Source organism: Physella acuta, unplaced genomic scaffold (genome assembly GCF_028476545.2).
Source record: "Physella acuta isolate Inbredline_101_S28 unplaced genomic scaffold, ASM2847654v3 ptg001625l, whole genome shotgun sequence".
Taxonomy (NCBI): domain Eukaryota; kingdom Metazoa; phylum Mollusca; class Gastropoda; family Physidae; genus Physella; species Physella acuta.
This window is the reverse complement of record NW_026733139.1, coordinates 49236-68869: the sequence shown is the minus strand read 5'-3', so window position 1 is coordinate 68869 and position 19634 is coordinate 49236. Positions and strand designations below refer to the sequence as shown.

The 19634-nt window shown below is 40.7% G+C and overlaps 2 protein-coding genes across 5 annotated transcripts in view; one reads left to right on the top strand and one right to left on the bottom strand.

Annotated features, from left to right (window-relative positions):
* The window catches only part of LOC131929396 (glutamyl aminopeptidase), a 100297-nt gene extending 95433 nt beyond the window's left edge, over positions 1 to 4864 (bottom strand). The window contains exon 1 of the mRNA XM_059285560.1: positions 4823 to 4864. The gene's annotated coding sequence lies outside the window, so the exon portion shown is untranslated. The remainder of the gene's footprint in view (positions 1 to 4822) is intronic.
* A 7281-nt stretch (positions 4865 to 12145) lies between these two features.
* The window catches only part of LOC131929401 (corticotropin-releasing factor-binding protein), a 31100-nt gene continuing 23611 nt past the window's right edge, over positions 12146 to 19634 (top strand). For all 4 annotated transcript variants that reach the window (XM_059285574.1, XM_059285575.1, XM_059285576.1 and 1 more), the window contains exon 1: positions 12146 to 12338. The gene's annotated coding sequence lies outside the window, so the exon portion shown is untranslated. The remainder of the gene's footprint in view (positions 12339 to 19634) is intronic.

Below are 19634 nucleotides of genomic sequence, written 5' to 3'. Positions count from 1 at the left end.
AGATAGGGTGTGGTCAAATCACAGCCAGATAGGGTGTGGTCAAATCACAGCCAGATAGGGTGTGGTCAAATCACAGCCAGATAGGGTGTGGTCAAATCACAGCCAGATAGGGTGTGGTCAAATCACAGCCAGATAGGGTGTGGTCAAATCACAGCCAGATAGGATGTGGTCAAATCACAGCCAGATAGGGTGTGGTCAAATCAACACAGCCAGATAGGGTGTGGTCAAATCAACACAGCCAGATAGGGTGTGGTCAAATCAACACAGCCAGATAGGGTGTGGTCAAATCAACACAGCCAGATAGGGTGTGGTCAAATCAACACAGCCAGATAGGGTGTGGTCCAATCACAGCCAGATAGGGTGTGGTCACATCAGCACAGCCAGATAGGGTGTGGTCAAATCAACACAGCCAGATAGGGTGTGGTCAAATCAACACAGCCAGATAGGGTGTGGTCAAATCACAGCCACATAGGGTGTGGTCAAATCACAGCCAGATAGGGTGTGGTCAAATCAACACAGCCAGATAGGGTGTGGTCAAATCACAGCCAGATAGGGTGTGGTCAAATCAACACAGCCAGATAGGGTGTGGTCAAATCAACACAGCCAGATAGGGTGTGGTCAAATCAACACAGCCAGATAGGGTGTGGTCAAATCAGCACAGCCAGATAGGGTGTGGTCAAATCACAGCCAGATAGGGTGTGGTCAAATCAGCACAGCCAGATAGGGTGTGGTCAAATCAACACAGCCAGATAGGGTGTGGTCAAATCAACACAGCCAGATAGGGTGTGGTCAAATCACAGCCAGATAGGGTGTGGTCAAATCACAGCCAGATAGGGTGTGGTCAAATCACAGCCAGATAGGGTGTGGTCAAATCAACACAGCCAGATAGGGTGTGGTCAAATCAACACAGCCAGATAGGGTGTGGTCAAATCACAGCCACATAGGGTGTGGTCAAATCACAGCCAGATAGGGTGTGGTCAAATCACAGCCACATAGGGTGTGGTCAAATCACAGCCAGATAGGGTGTGGTCAAATCAACACAGCCAGATAGGGTGTGGTCAAATCACAGCCACATAGGGTGTGGTCAAATCACAGCCAGATAGGGTGTGGTCAAATCAACACAGCCAGATAGGGTGTGGTCAAATCATAGCCACATAGGGTGTGGTCAATTCACAGCCAGATAGGGTGTGGTCAAATCACAGCCAGATAGGGTGTGGTCAAATCACAGCCAGATAGGGTGTGGTCAAATCAACACAGCCAGATAGGGTGTGGTCAAATCAACACAGCCAGATAGGGTGTGGTCAAATCAGCACAGCCAGATAGGGTGTGGTCAAATCACAGCCAGATAGGGTGTGGTCAAATCAGCACAGCCAGATAGGGTGTGGTCAAATCAACACAGCCAGATAGGGTGTGGTCAAATCAACACAGCCAGATAGGGTGTGGTCAAATCACAGCCAGATAGGGTGTGGTCAAATCACAGCCAGATAGGGTGTGGTCAAATCACAGCCAGATAGGGTGTGGTCAAATCAACACAGCCAGATAGGGTGTGGTCAAATCAACACAGCCAGATAGGGTGTGGTCAAATCACAGCCACATAGGGTGTGGTCAAATCACAGCCAGATAGGGTGTGGTCAAATCACAGCCACATAGGGTGTGGTCAAATCACAGCCAGATAGGGTGTGGTCAAATCAACACAGCCAGATAGGGTGTGGTCAAATCACAGCCACATAGGGTGTGGTCAAATCACAGCCAGATAGGGTGTGGTCAAATCAACACAGCCAGATAGGGTGTGGTCAAATCATAGCCACATAGGGTGTGGTCAATTCACAGCCAGATAGGGTGTGGTCAAATCACAGCCAGATAGGGTGTGGTCAAATCACAGCCAGATAGGGTGTGGTCAAATCAACACAGCCAGATAGGGTGTGGTCAAATCAACACAGCCAGATAGGGTGTGGTCAAATCACAGCCACATAGGGTGTGGTCAAATCACAGCCAGATAGGGTGTGGTCAAATCACAGCCAGATAGGGTGTGGTCAAATCACAACCAGATAGGGTGTGGTCAAATCACAGCCAGATAGGGTGTGGTCAAGTCACAGCCTGATAGGGTGTGGTCAAATCACAGCCAGATAGGGTGTGGTCAAATCAACACAGCCAGATAGGGTGTGGTCAAATCAACACAGCCAGATAGGGTGTGGTCAAATCAACACAGCCAGATAGGGTGTGGTCAAGTCACAGCCAGATAGGGTGTGGTCAATTCAGCACAGTCAGATAGGGTGTGGTCAAATCACAGCCAGATAGGGTGTGGTCAAATACGTTTTTACAACCAGAAGAGGTGTGGTTATCTGATCAAAACAGCAATCTTTGATATGATTTTAAAATTAATCAAAATGTAATTATGTCGATTTCATGTTAAATTTTAGTCAAGGCATTCAATACAAAACATGGTAGCCCACGCTTTTCTTTGAAGTTATTTAAATAGTAGTACATTATTATATATTCTAAGAAGAAATCATTAGTACATCTACTATATAAAGTTAAATTCTGTATGATTGTATGGGCGGGTAAACCGCAGATTACAAAGGAATATAAGAATTTAATTATTATTGTTGTCATAGTGTAATATGTCTAAAGTGCTTATCGTCTAAATTAATTACTTAAAAAGTTAATACTGAACGTGTTGTAAAACAAAGTTCATTTTTCAAACTTATAGTAATAATTTTCGGCATGTCCATCAAATAAAATTTTTAAAAATGTATCACCTTTCACAAAAATTCTAATTATGTCTGAAAAATTAAAAATTATTTACAATCGGTGCTTTAGCACTCATTACGTCCCTCGATAAATTACTAAAAACACAACGACTTTACCTTATTAAAAAAAACATTACAACGGGGGGGGGGGGGAGTAGGGGTATATACACTGAACGTACTGTTTACTAATTTTTTTTTAATCAATAACAGTTAAGAAATCAGCTCAATAAATTAATAAAAACACAACGACTTCACCTTATAAAAAAAAACATTACGACGGGGGGGGGGGGGAGGTAGGGGTTTATACACTGAACGTACTGTTTACTAATTTTTTTTTAATCAATAACAGTTAAGAAATCAGCTCCTAAATGTCCTCTATGTTTACTTCTTTCCGTTTCGCGGATAAGCATTATAATAGTTCACTAAATTGAAACAGGCGCGTACGCCGGCGCCCCGGCACGGTTCGATTTGGCGCCCTGGGGCTATGCTGTGAGCGCTATGGTGCATATTTTCGTTTTAAACAGTGCGATAGACTATTGGATAAGAAAGGTGAATCAAATCCGGGCGTCCTCTGGCGCTGAGACTAGGTGCTATTTGGCGCCCCGGGCCTTCCCGTGTTCGCTATGGCGCCTACGTTCGTTTAAGTGAGTTCAAAGGTCTATGAATGAGTTGGGGTACTATCTTTGTTTACTAAGCTAAAACAGGCGGTTCCGCCGGCGCCCCAGCATGGTGCAATTTGGAGCCCTGGCTAGACTTTGAGCACTTTGCTTTTATGTTTGCGTTTGTTTTCTTTGTGTTTGGGGTGGGTTTGCGTTTGGGTGTGGATTTGGTTTGTTTTAGTTTACTTTTTTTGTTTGTGTTTGTGTTGGTGTTTTCCTTTGTGTTTGTATTTGTTTTTTTTTTTGCGTGTTTTTGTTTTTGGTGGTTGTGGTGGGCAATGCCGTGTATCTACAGATTACAAAACATACATGTCATAGTCCTTGACAGATAGGTTTTTCACAGAGGCCAGTGCAGGGCCTGGCCGGGACGGCTAGTAGCTATATAAAGCTTCGTATTAAATATGTTTTATTTATTTTTTTAAATACATAAAATGTTTAATACAATAGAATCTCATGACTAAAAACAATTGCCGTAAATAGTACTTGATATAGGAAATTTAAAATAATTCATTAAAAATTAAATAGCATCAACTAACACAAATTTGGTGCCAGATTGCATTGTCATAGGGTCTTGACCCATGTGCCTAGTTTCAGAGTCATTGGTCAGTTAAGAGTGGTCGAAATTTCGCGTGTCAGTTTTGAACCATGACAAAGCATTAAGCACGACAGACAGACGAGAAATGACGTGAAATAAAAACATTGTGACAACCCTGATTTCATACTCTGCTGCCATCATAGTTCGAGCTACGCTCTGGCACTACTCGTCGAGTGCTAGTGTAAAGACTGGAACAAAAAAAAAGCTCGTCAAAACATACTAAACGTCACCAGAAAGTAGGTCAGTACGGGGTACAGGCACATGGGTACATAGGTCTCTCTCTAGGACTCAGTGCTTGTGTGTACAAATTATCAAATTATATACGTATGCACTATATATCGCCTATGTGTGAATAGGCGATATATTATATATGAGACTGAGACTATTTTAACTGACTGTGTGAGTGAAATATACCAGCTAGCATATTTTTTATAACAATCAGACTCTTGAGAAAAGGATATGACACATCAAAACATTGCCTCGATAACATTACAAGTTTGGTTTGGATCGATGTTTACCATGAGCAACATTTTAATAATGGAAAACAAATAAATAAACCCGCAACATGAACATGAATCTAACTTGTTTCTGTGATTAAATATAAACATAATTTACGGAATACAATGATATAATCCAAAAGGAAACGTAAAGCATGGAATATTGAGAAGAAATAAAAAGCGAATAAAAATTTGTGAAAGAAGAAAAAACGTCAATGGAGTATGCTTTAGATCAGGATAAACGAAAGAGGAAGAAAATGTACAAATTGGAAGATACTATACTAAAGGGAAGAATATGGGATAAGAAATGAAACAACTTACGAGAGAAGGACAACTCCAACTGAAAATAAAAGCACAAACCACTTCCTGTGTGGAGCCAGTAAACGTAAACCTAATTATCGCCCTTGACTCAGCACCGACAAAACTGTCCTGCAAATGTTCCACTGTCGCACGGAAATGTTAAATGGGGATAATTTTGGGCTCCAGGGAAGGGAGGCTACTCCAATATCTAACGTAATCGGAAACACACGAGTTGTCTTTCATTGTTCCTGGAATAAAGAGTGCTTACAAAAAAAAACATTTGTGGCAATAAATCTTTTATTTACTTCTTCGCTTTTAAATCTGATGATATAAAATGTAAACAAAAAAGTAATAAATCAATAGACATACAAAAAATAATAATAACAAAAAATAAAGAAAAAAAAACTAGTGTAATACAAGGGAGGCAACAATTAAATTTTACACACAAATAATAGGCTTCATAAGAAACCAATTATTCCCCATTTTCTATTTAATTGTACAATTTGTAGAGCGCAGGAATAATTGAAGCATATGATCAATGGTCTGACGTCACGGACAGGCATACGTCATACGACCCCCTTCCCCTGTCCCTGGCTGGCAGATCCCCCACCCCCCCCCCCCTCCCGACAGACCAGCTAATGACCCCCTGTCACAGACCGTCATACAATCCCCCCCTAGCACCCCCCTCCCCCATCCCCTCAGACCGGTTTTGACATTACCCCATACGCGACACGACATATGTTTTTTTCCTATAGCAATAAGCCTTGGTTCAACACACAGGGAACAAATTGACGGCCATATTGGAACCGCTGAAGCATTGTTTCCAGCTCGATAGATACGAAAAGAATTCTTCTCTCTACTCACCCATACCAACATAGATTTATGCTGTCTATTTAATATTTATTTTATCATGAATGATTCTGTTTATCCATTCGCAAGCTCTTATTACCTGTGATATTTTTATGTACATCCATTCGTCATTTTTTGCCTACTTTGAACTACCACGAGGCTGTATGAAAAGATACATTTAAAATATAGTTTTTTAAGTTTTTGCTAGAAAACTGCCAAACATACCATAGACAGTGTTTCTATCAGACTTTTTTATCCGGGTGGGGGGGGGGGGCACTTGATATTTTTGGGGGGGGGGGGGCGGACTAAATTTTCCGGGGGAGGGGTGCAGGCAGGCACTGGAATAAGTATATGTTTTCTATATACATTCAATTTCGTTCGATGGGGAGGGGGGCTGGCTTCCAAACACAAAATCCAACCACAACATCCAACCACAACATCCAACCACAACATCCAACCACAACATCCAACCACAACATCCAACCACAACATCCAAACACAAAATCCAACCACAACATCCAACCACAACATCCAACCACAACATCCAACCACAACATCCAACCACAACATCCAACCACAACTTCCAACCACAACATCCAACCACAACATCCAACCTCAACATCCTATAACAGCATCCAACCACAGCTAGAACCATAACATCCGCCAGACCAGTAGAGCTTGGCGACAACTAGGTGCAGAAAATAGAAGCATCAATGGCAGGAAAGATCAAGCTAGCTGCATGTGGCATCACTCTATTGACAACAACCCCGCCTCTTCACAATATCAAAATATAAGCGACCCCCCCCCCTCCCCGCTTTTTCACTTATATATACTTGATATAATGAAGCTAAAGAATCAGAACAGAACGACAGCAACGCTACAAATGGCCTGATTGATGTCATATCAACACTACCCACCATTAAACAACCTCACCCATTCCCAGAGCTAAATTTAAAACAACTCCCTACACACAAAAAATAAGACCACATCACTACCCACAGACAAACTTAACATCAGCTCATTATGTGCAAGCATGTCATGTCATAATTACACTGCCCGAAGAAAATAAATTGTTACCCCCCAACCCCTTCTACCCCTCACCCCCTGCAGTGTGTCCTAAAAGAACAAAGGGCATCCACCCTCGTGCAGAGCGAGAACTAACGAGGTATCGTGAGAACAAGAGCAGCCATGATAAATTGTTCCATGCCGTCATTATTTCCTTGATGCCGTATCCCTACACTTGACCTCTTGACCTCTATCGGAAATGGCTCCATAAATACGGTTCAATGACGTCAGAAATATTGTCTGAGGCCAGTCTACAGGAAACACATTTACAAAACACAAATATGAAATATTTTTATTTGCACAATAAACTCATATATATATATATATATATATATATATATATATATATATATATATATATATATATATATATATATATATATATATATATATATATATATATATATGTATATGTATATGTATATATATATATAGACTATATATATATATATATATATATATATATATATATATATATATATATATATATATATATATATATATATATATATATATATATATATATATATATATATGAGTGTTATATATATATATATATATATATATATATGAAAGTGTGTGTGTGTGTGTGTGTGTGATATGTGTGATATATAATACACTTTCCATCCTTACCAGGCTCTGTCGAGTTCGTTTGTTTTTAGAAAAAAAGTAATCTTTTAAGGGCTAATGACTTCTGGGCTCATTAAGGATAATTAAAGTGTTTTTCTGAAATATTATTACAAAGCGTGCCGAATCCTGACAATGAAAATCGTATTTTTGGGTTCCCCAATCAATGAACAATATTCATTCCATAATGCACAATTACAAATGTCAGTATATTTTGTTTACATAAATATATTTTGCATAGATTGATCAACTTCACATATGACGCGTATTTGTCCAAAGTATAAGTATACATTTTTACTTTCTCGTATATACGAAGTAGGCTCTATAGAGAAAGCCTTGTAATCGAGCAAAAAAAAAAAATGACGCAGAGTTTTGCAAATCTCGACGTTTTACAGCTCCCTGAGTCGGAAAAACATAGTTTTGCAATCTTGTCCGTATGTCTGTGTGTGTATGTGTGTGTGTGTGTGTGTCTGTAAACACGATAACATGAGTACCATTACAGCTAGGTTGATGAAATTTCATATATAAGTATAATATCAAAATCGTAGAATCGTCTCAACTTTTGAGAGATTTCCGATAACCGGAACTTTTTCTACTTTCATTTTTTCATAAGCCTATAACTTGAATACTATTTCAGATAGATAAATGAAATTTCACATCTTAGTAAAAGATCTAATTATCTGCCTCTTTTGAGTAATTTCCTTTAATCGGAAGTAGTAATTTTCGCTATTTCCGATTTCTCAAAAAACGCATGTGAATGTATAAAGTACTAATAATATTCCGCACTATTATGCACATTTTATTTGGAGTTCACTTGGTATGCAATTCTTGTTTCTACGAGATATCGAAAAGTTTAAATATTTAAAATGGATTAAAAATCATGTCTATATCACGAGTTGCAAATGTGTGTTTTCGCTTATTATTTAGTTGACATCGTGTATGTTAGTTCGTTGATATTTTGTGGAAATAAAACTTTCTCAAATATTCTTATTTGAAACAACAGGGGATGTCAACTAAATAATTGGCGAAAAAACACATTTGCAGCGATTATAAACTTCATAGCATTATTTTTCTATTATTTACATAGTAGTTTAAAGCCTTAGTTTCAAATTTCTCCTAAAGAAAGCCCCCTTTCCCGCCCCCACCCTCCACCCTCTAACCTAAAGAAAGCCCCCTTTTCTACACCCACCCTCCACCCTCTAACCTAACGAAAGCCCCATTTCCCTCCCCCACCCTCCACCCTCTAACCTAAAGAAAGCCCCCTTTTCTACACCCACCCTCCACCCTCTAACCTAACGAAAGCCCCATTTCCCTCCCCCACCCTCCACCCTCTAACCTAAAGAAAGCCCCCTTTTCTACACCCACCCTCCACCCTCTAACCTAACGAAAGCCCCCTTTCCCGCCCCCACCCTCCACCCTCTAACCTAAAGAAAGCCCCCTTTTCTACACCCACCCTCCACCCTCTAACCTAACGAAAGCCCCCTTTCCCGCCCCCACCCTCCACCCTCTAACCTAAAGAAAGCCCCCTTTTCTACACCCACCCTCCACCCTCTAACCTAACGAAAGCCCCCTTTCCCGCCCCCACCCTCCACCCTCTAACCTAACGAAAGCCCCCTTTCCCGCCCCCACCCTCCACCCCTAACCTAACGAAAGCCGCCTTTCCCACCCCCACCCTCCACCCCTAACCTTTCCCCTCACATTAGTAACACTATAGAGACGTCGAGCTGTGTTTGTGTTTGCCCAGGTCAAATAAATTTGTCACATGTCATAATTAAGACGGGAAACCTTGGCACCACCGTGTCCAGAGTTTGAACGTTTTGTGCCGGTAAAGTTTCCATTACTGCCATTAGCAGGCTCGCGCCAAGAAAGCTAATTTCTAAAGAGTTTTTTTCTATTGACAAGTGCATCGGAAGTCTCCTAAAGACTCAATTTGAATATTCGATTTGACTGTACAATTCATCTGAATATTCGATCTACCTACCAAATATAAAAATAAATAAGTAATTAGTTATCAATCAACAGTTCAGGAAATCGTCAAATCGGTCATTTATTTAAAATCAGGACCATGAACTTTAAGACGTAGAATGTGCGTAGCAAATGGCAAAGTTTGTTTCAACCATCCTCCACGAACAAAACTGACCTGTCAGAATCCTAACAGAATAGTAACGCCCCACTCGTCCTATATTACCCCAGTGGTCCTGTTTTTCTTTTAAGCACCTCTCACCGCCCCTCCCCCCCCCCCCCCCAAAAAAAAACCCCCGCTCCCGCCCCAGCCCACGCCCCAGCACCTAGACCCAAATAGTTAAAATATATAATTTCATATAGAAATTATATTTTTAATCAAGCGTCCGCCTTAATAGATTATCAATATCAGTTCGGTCGCTATCAGATTAAATATTCTAGTTTGGTTGGCAACCATTAAAACCTAACCACCACAGCAGCAACCATCCCACCACACCACAGCAGCAACCATCCCACCACACCACAGCAGCAACCATCTCACCACAACAGCAACCATCCCACCACACCACACCAGTAACAATCCCACCACAACAGCAACCATCTCACCACAACAGCAACCATCCCACCACACCACAGCAGCAACCATCCCACCACACCACAACAGCAACCATCCCACCACAACAGCAACCATCCAACCACACCACAACAACAACCATCCCACCACACCACAACAGCAACCATCCCACCACAACAGCAACCATCCCACCACACCACAGCAGCAACCATCCAACCACACCACAACAGCAACCATCCCACCACAACAGCAACCATCCCACCACACCACAGCAGCAACCATCCAACCACACCACAACAACAACCATCCCACCACACCACCACAGCAACCATCCCACCACACCACAACAACAACCATCCCATCACACCACCACAGCAACCATCCCATCACACCACCACAGCAACCATCCCACCACAACAGCAACCATCCCACCACACCACAACAACAACCATCCCATCACACCACCACAGCAACCATCCCATCACACCACCACAGCAACCATCCCACCACAGCAGCAACCATCCCACCACACCACAGCAGCAACCATCCAACCACACCACAACAACAACCATCCCACCACACCACCACAGCAACCATCCCACCACACCACAACAACAACCATCCCATCACAACAGCAACCATCTCACCACAACAGCAACCATCTCACCACACCACAACAGCAACCATCTCACCACAACAGCAACCATCCCACCACACCACACCAGTAACAATCCCACCACAACAGCAACCATCTCACCACAACAGCAACCATCCCACCACACCACAGCAGCAACCATCCCACCACACCACAACAGCAACCATCCCACCACAACAGCAACCATCCCACCACACCACAGCAGCAACCATCCAACCACACCACAACAGCAACCATCCCACCACAACAGCAACCATCCCACCACACCACAGCAGCAACCATCCAACCACACCACAACAACAACCATCCCACCACACCACCACAGCAACCATCCCACCACACCACAACAACAACCATCCCATCACACCACCACAGCAACCATCCCATCACACCACCACAGCAACCATCCCACCACAGCAGCAACCATCCCACCACACCAAAGCAGCAACCATCCCACCATACCACAGCAGCAACCATCCCACCACACCACAACAGCAACCATCCCACCACACCACCACAGCAACCATCCCACCACACCACCACAGCAACCATCCCACCACAACAGCAACCATCCCACCACACTACAACAGCAACCATCCCACTACACCACACCTCAGTTGCTGCCCTTGTTCTAAGCTTTAAGCAAGATGGCGGCGTAGGTGGCGCTCCGCTAAACTAAAGTGGCAGGCGTTTACCGCTCCCCCCACGCACGCATTAGTGCAGCACGCACGTCCCGGCATGGCTAGGGACGGGCGGTCGGAAGCCGAGAGTTTTTCGATGTCCGCCCTAAGTAACAAGTCCTCACCTACCTAAAGCCGCGTAGGAATTCATTAACAAACTGGACCTTTTTTTCCAGCAGTTTCCAGCACTGTTCTATAGAGTAAAACACATATTTCCCAAGTAACATTCCTCTAACAGTCATCTTAGATATATATGAAACTCAAAGACACAAGAATTATACCATATCCTATTATTTCCGTCTAGTAAACTCAGACCTAAAAGAACTATAACACACTAAAGTCACGCGTCTAACAAACCTGATACTTCCATATAAGACAAAGATACTCAGAACAAATGTAACTAGATACAAAGTTGTAACTATTTATTTATCACATAACTGTCTTTCACTAACCGATGTAAGGTATATGAAACTTTTACCGATATGTCAACTGTCATTTGAGCTAAAACGAAAGTGTGTGATGAGTGAAGGGTTATGAGTGATTATGGTTATGTTCTTTGTTTAGGCGTATTTAATTAAAACACATACATACACATATGTAAAAATAGAAATGTACACCCAATTATATGGACACACATACATTATATATACATGAACATTACACACACATTTACACATCTGCATATTTACACCAACACATTTCGCTACACCACTAAAGAGTTGTTAATAACAAATCTGAAAAATTCAAAGTTATCCGAATGCAATAACAGGACTTGGGAAGGGGGAGGGGGGTCTAGTGAAATAAGACATGCTCTACGCCTGCTACTGTGTCAACCAATAAAAAGCTCGCTTTTTGACCACGTGAGTAAAGATGAGCGGGCGCTGGGCCTCTGTCAATCGTCTATTTATAGCAACGGGAATATTTCATTTTTTCCCGTCCAAGAGTGTGTAGATCTCTAGCGCATACTGTCCCACTATGTCTAGGGATCATTAGGCAGGGAGGGCATTCGAACGGCGGAAGTTGGTGTGTATTTATAGTCCTATGTTATCGATGTATTGATAGGTCAAGCTATTTTTAGACCGGCCCGATAGATTCAAGTATCCAAAAGACAAGTCTGACACACAGGTGAGTGATAGATTTACTTTCTGAAACTGTAAGTCAGTAAGTTATTATGTTTTCACATCCCCACATCTAGACCTAGACACATATGAAACGTACCATCGCATATGTTGACGCAGTTATTATTTTTTATTTATGTCTTAACCTATTCAGGTGAAACTATAGAAATCGAAATTTGCATCAATTGCGTTTGACTCTCTAAAGAGGGTTTAATTTATTTTCAAATATCGTGTACAGCGTTATTTAAACAAATGTGATCACAAAACCTCGATTATGTGTAGTTTATTTCAATGTTGTATACATTCTGATGATTGTCTCTTAAATATTAAGTAATTTAAAAAATAAATTGTACTCAAACCAAAAGAATAGTTTGTATTGCTGGTCGCCACATTGTTCCAAAACATACGCAATAACAAACTCGTAAAATGTAGAAGAAAATACGGAAAATGTGGTATGCAATCTTAACGAGTTTTTTTTTCTTTGAAACGCCGTAAAGCACTAAACATTAAAACAAACTTTTTTTATCCCCTTATCAAAACATTTACCTAAAAATTATAGCACAAACGTAATGGTGCTCTGGATTAAATATCCAATTAATTAAATTTTGTTTTATAGAGATAACGACGGAAAATGGTGCTCAATAATAAACAGCAATGTCGTCTCAGATTTTAAATACATTTTTTTTCTGCATTTGCAAACTATATTGCGCAAATTCTTAAACTATTACATTTCTCCACTTTCAATCTTTAATTAGATCTACATATTCTGAAAGTTTAAGACGACTAAAACGATAAAATAAAAACAATATTTTTTTCGTCAAGGTAAGCGGGAATAATGGGGTCAATGTCAGCACTTCTGGCAGACGACATTCATTTTACTTTTGTTTCTCTAGGTTTGTCTTTTGTTTCTCTAGGTTTGTCTTTAGTTTCTCTAGGTTTGTCTTTAGTTTCTTTAGGTTTGTCTTTAGTTTCTCTAGGTTTGTCTTTAGTTTCTCTAGGTTTGTCTTTAGTTTCTCTAGGTTTGTCTTTAGTTTCTCTAGGTTTGTCTTTAGTTTCTCTAGGTTTGTCTTTAGTTTCTCTAGGTTTGTCTTTCGTTTCTCTAGGTTTGTCTTTAGTTTCTCTAGGTTTCTCTTTAGTTTCTCTAGGTTTGTCTTTCGTTTCTCTAGGTTTGTCTTTAGTGTCTCTAGGTTTGTCTTTAGTTTCTCTAGGTTTGTCTTTAGTTTCTCTGGGTTTGTCTTTAGTTTCTCTAGGTTTGTCTTTAGTTTCTCTGGGTTTGTCTTTAGTTTCTCTAGGTTTGTCTTTAGTTTCTCTAGGTTTGTCTTTAGTTTCTCTAGGTTTGTCTTTAGTTTCTCTAGGTTTGTGTTTATTTTGTTTAAAAACCAGTTTCATTTGCGCCAAAACAAGCGAACCTAATGACTATAATTATACCAACATTTTAGTTTATTTATAGAGCCATTACTTAATTAATTGAGCCACCTGTTTCCAATCAAAGAGCTGAGTGCGGATCTTGAGCCGCTATTTATGAACGTGTGATGTAATATATTTGTAATGTTCAGTTGTTATAAAGACATGTAACAAATGTTTTTTTACATGTACATGGGTCAAATTTTACAGTGGGAATTATAAACATACTGGTATAAAACATCGTATAAATGCTGATGAATAAAAAAAAAGCAAAAACATTTTTTTTTATAATTTTAACACATACTTTAGATTCTTGATATTTATTTCTCTTTAATAAAAAAAATGTCTAAACATTTAATAATAATTGAAATTTGGCAATTTACAAATTTTAATATAGCCTGAACTTTAAACCATAGCATTGTAATAAACTTTTTTTCAAATTTAAATAGACTACCGATTGTTTTTAAAACTAGGTTTGAAAACTTGTAAACTTATCAATTATCGTCACAATGCTATTCGTTTAGTTCCGGTTGTAGATACTAAAGCCAACTAGTGTTTTAATCATTCCCAAGAAAATCGGTTTGTATTTGGGAAATCATTCGTCTAAATCAGTGGTCTCCAAACTACGACCCGCGGGTTCCTCTCATCTTGCCCGCGGACATCTTTTTGTCCACGGAAAAATGTTTGTTGGAGGTGCCTAAGGAACTTTGCCCAGAAAATTCAAAACAATTTGAAAATGTAGCTTAGGGTGCAAATACCATTGCCCGCCGTGTTGCAGACATTGGTGAAAACATTGTGACTCTCTCTCTCGTCACTCAAATAGCGAAAAATGCATGCAAGTTTTGCCATTTTTCAAATGCAATGGATGAGTCGCTGAAATTTATATATATATAAAAAGTAGCAGTTCGTTGAACGGACGAAACTCTAAAGTTCACAAGGAAATAGAACAAAAGTAGCAGTTCGTTGAACGGACGAAACTGTAAAGTTCACAAGGAAATAGAACAAAAGTAGCAGTTCGTTGAACGGACGAAACTCTAAAGTTCACAAGGAAATAGAACAAAAGTAGCAGTTCGTTGACCGGACAAAACTCTAAAGTTCACAAGGAAATAGAACAAAAGTAGCAGTTCGTTGACCGGACAAAACTCTAAAGTTCACAAGGAAATAGAACAAAAGTAGCAGTTCGTTGAACGGACGAAACTCTAAAGTTCACAAGGAAATGGAACAAAAGTAGCAGTTCGTTGAACGGACGAAACTCTAAAGTTCACAAGGAAATAGAACAAAAGTAGCAGTTCGTTGACCGGACGAAACTCTAAAGTTCACAAGGAAATAGAACAAAAGTAGCAGTTCGTTGACCGGACAAAACTCTAAAGTTCACAAGGAAATAGAACAAAAGTAGCAGTTCGTTGACCGGACAAAACTCTAAAGTTCACAAGGAAATAGAACAAAAGCACCAGTTCGTTGACCGGACGAAACTCTAAAGTTCACAAGGAAATAGAACAAAAGTAGCAGTTCGTTGAACGGACGAAACTCTAAAGTTCACAAGGAAATACAACAAAAGTAGCAGTTCGTTGACCGGACGAAACTCTAAAGTTGACAAAAAACAACGTATGAGATCTTATGTAGAAATCTAGGGGATTTCGCCTACCCAACGAACGGAAATTAAGCTACCGGTATTTTAGAAACCGGGCATAAAACAACATTTCGTTAAGCGGAAAGCTCGATTGAAAGTAATAAAAGAATACAATTTTAAATTTATATGTGACATTTCATTTACCTAACAAAATAGTAGAACTACCCATGTTCGTGTATCCCCAACGGAAACGGAATGAAATTCAAGTAACTGAAATTGCCATTTAAAAATAAAAATTAAAAAAACCCTGCAAATTGTATATAATACTTATATATTAAATTTCGTTTATCTAACTGGAACTTTACTCAAATTAATGTGTTCACACACAGACAAACATGCACACACAGATGGAGAGAGAGACAGACAGACATTCAGACAAGATTACAAATAACTCAAGAAGATGTAAAACGATTTTCACACGATTAAAATTCTTCCTGTTTTATCCGTATAAGAGAAATTAAAATACTTTGTGTTTTTACTTTCTCGTATATACGAAGTATAGAGAAAGTATTGTAATCGTGCACAAAAATCACTTGAAATTTTAACAATTTTCACCGTATTACACCTCAGTCCTTCATCACATCCGAAGTACAGAGGACTTATTTTAATCGGGCAAAAATTATCAATCCAGATTTATCAAAATTAAGAGGTTTTATGCGTAATCCATTCTGAAAAACTGGGCTTTGCAATTCTGTCCGTATGTCTGTGTGTCTGTGTGTGTGTGTGTGTCCGTGTGTAAACACGATAACTTGAGTACCGTTACAGCTAGTTTGATGAAATTTCATATATAAGTATTTAATCAAAATCGTAGATCCGTATCAACTTTTGAGCGATTTCCGATAACCGGAAGTGGTACTTTTTCTACTTTGAATTTTTCAAAAGCCTATAACTTGAGTACTATTTCAGATAGATAAATGAAATTTCACACGTAAGTAAAAGATCTAATTCTCTACCTTCTCTCAAATTTTGAGTAATTTCCGTTGAACGGAAGTAGTAATTTACGCTACTTCCGATTTCTCAAAAACCTAATGAAAATTTTTAAAGTACTAATAATATTGCGCACTATTATGCACTTTTTTTATTTGGCGTTCAATTGGTGTGCAATTATTTTGTCTACGAGATTTTATTCTATTTTTAAAACTTTAAGTCTTTAAAATGAATTAAAAATCATGTCTATAGCCCGAGTTCCCATCACCTGTTGTTTTATATAAGAATATTAGAGAAAGTTTAGGGGAGATCACTCCCGGTTTATTTATAACCGTTGTTTTTTTTTTTGGGGGGGGGGGGGGGTTTCGAATTGTGTGTTGTCTGTGTAATATTGTCACTAAATGTTAACTGTGTGATCTCGATTGGAGACGCCAGAGTTAGTCACGCGATGAATATTCACTGTGTATGGCATTCTGACATTTCTACATTGACAGCTCTCCCCTGGTTTAGTTGTGTTCCTTAGTATAGCGTCCATGTCCCCCCCCCCCCCATAGTACAGCGTCTATGTCCCACTCACCTAAGTTCATCGTCCATGTCCCGCCCCCTTAGTACAGCGTCTATGTACCGTCCCCTTAGTACAGTGTCTATGTACCGCCCTTTAGTACAGCGTCTATGTCCCGCCCCCCTCAGTATATCGTCTATGTCCCACTCACCTTAGTACATCGTCTATGTCCCGCCCCCCTCAGTACATCGTCTATGTCCCACTCACCTCAGTACATCGTCTATGTCCCACTCACCTCAGTACATCGTCTATGTCCCACTCACCTTAGTACAGCGTCTATGTCCCACCCCCTTAGTACAGCGTCTATGTCCCACCCCCTTAGTACAGCGTCTATGTCCCGCCCCCCCCCCCCCCTTAGTACTTCGTCTATATCCCGCCCCCTTAGTACAGCGTCCATTTCCCGCCCCATTAGTACAGCGTCCATGTCCCGCCACCTTAGTACAGCGTCTATGTCCCGCCCCCTTAGTACAGCGTCTATGTCCCGCCCCCTTAGTACAGCGTCTATGTCCCGCCCCCCTTAGTACAGCGTCTATGTCCCGCCCACCTTAGTACAGCGTCTATGTCCCGCCCCCTTAGTACAGCGTCTATGTCCCGCCCCCTTAGTACAGCGTCTATGTCCCGCCCCCTTAGTACAGCGTCAATGTCCCGCCCCCTTAGTACAGCGTCTATGTAACGCCCCCTTAGTACAGCGTCAATGTCCCGCTCCCTTAGTACAGCGTCTATGTCCCGCCCCCTTAGTACAGCGTCTATGTCCCGCCCCCTTAGTACAGCGTCCATGTCCCGCCCCCTTAGTACAGCGTCAATGTACCGCCCCCCTTAGTACAGCGTCCATGTACCGCCCTCTTAGTACAGCGTCTATGTCCCTCCCCCCCTTAGTACAGCGTCTATGTCCCGCCCCCTTAGTACAGCGTCTATGTCCCGCCCCCTTAGTACAGCGTCTATGTCCCGCCCCCTTAGTACAGCGTCCATGTCCCGCCCCATTAGTACAGCGTCCATGTCCACCCCCTTAGTACAGCGTCAATGTACCGCCCCCCTTAGTACAGCGTCCATGTACCGCCCCCCTTAGTACAGCGTCTATGTCCCCCCCCCCCTTAGTACAGCGTCTATGTCCCCCCCCCCCCCTTAATTCAGCGTCCATGTCCCGCCCCATAGCAACTGTCAAAAATGACCCAACACCCTAGATGGGCATCTGCACCCCTTGTACAGCTTGTTTGCCTAAACCCTCAGAAAGTAGACGCAGCAAAGTTTGTTTTAGATGCTGAATATTTGTATTGTCTGAAACAAGTAATTTTAGTACAGAATTTTCACAATGCAAGATTATGACCCAACTAGCTCAGATTTAATTTAAGCTCAACTGCTCTGCTGGTTGGCGTAATGGAATCTGCTGCATTCAAATGTTAAAATTGATACAACTGACAATTTGTTCCAGATGTATCCTGTAAGACAGAGTCCAAATTTAAACCGCCCACCTACCAATGTGTCAGTGCATCACCCTCTAGCCACTATATCTACATACTCCCCCACTTTCCCTTAAGATGCCCTTCCTTTTATCGCTATTTCTATAAATAGCACCTCCCTCGATTTACCTCCCCCGCCTCCAAACTCTCGTCCCCCCCCCCCCCCCCCCCCCACCCCGGAATCTGAGAAAATTTAAATTTGTGACACCAATCTTCCAGCCAACACAGATCTTGCTTGTGGCCTGGCTTTAGATGATGTAATTAGTTTTCAGACTGGATTGACTCCCCTTATTTTCACGCTACTTGCTACTATAGCCCCTGGCCTTCAGTTGCCAGATTATTTCATCAGTTAGTTATGTATAAGTGGCCAGATTATTTCATCAGTTAGTTATGTTTGAGTGGCCATATTATGTCATCAGTTTGTTTAAGTGGCCAGATTATTTCATCAGTTTGTTATGTATGAGTGGCCAGATTATTTCATCAGTTTGTTATGTATAAGTGGCCAGATTATTTCATCAGTTTCTTATGTTTGGGTGCCCAGATTATTTCATCAGTTTGTTATGTATAAGTGGCCATATTATTTCGTCAGTTTAATTAAGTGGCCAGATTATTTCATCAGTTTGTTATGTATGAGTGGACAGATTATTTCATCAGTTTGTTATGTATGAGTGGCCAGATTATTTCATCAGTTTGTTTAAGTGGCCAGATTATTCATCAGTTTGTTATGTATGAGTGGCCAGATTATTTCATCAGTTTGTTTGAGTGCCCAGATTATTTCATCAGTTTTTTATGTATAAGTGGCCAGATTATTTCATCAGTTGGTTGTTTAAGTGGCCAGATTATTTCATCAGTTTGTTTGGGTGGCCAGATTATTTCACCAGCTTGTTATGTATGAGTGGCCAGATTATTTCATCAGTTTGTTATGTATGAGTGCCCAGATGATTTGGTAAACTTGTTAAAATCTGGAGTTGCCAGATTATTTTATCGTTTATTTATAGTCAAATACGTGGTTTTATTTGTCGTATTAATATATGGCCACGTTGGTGATTATGAGTGTCTAATTATGTAGAAGTTAGTGAATATGTGGCGAAGTTTATAATATGTGACATATCAAGATAAAAATAATTTTTAAAATAATTTACTACGTGTCACGTGATTTATTGATTATGTTATGTAATTGATTATGTTGGTCACACGCCCAAGTGCAACATATTTCCATCGTTAAAAGCCTGTAGTGGCTATTGGACGCCGACTCTTTAAATAATGACGGATCGGGTAAACACTACAGGTCCCTAAATTTCATGAATTCACATAATCTTATCA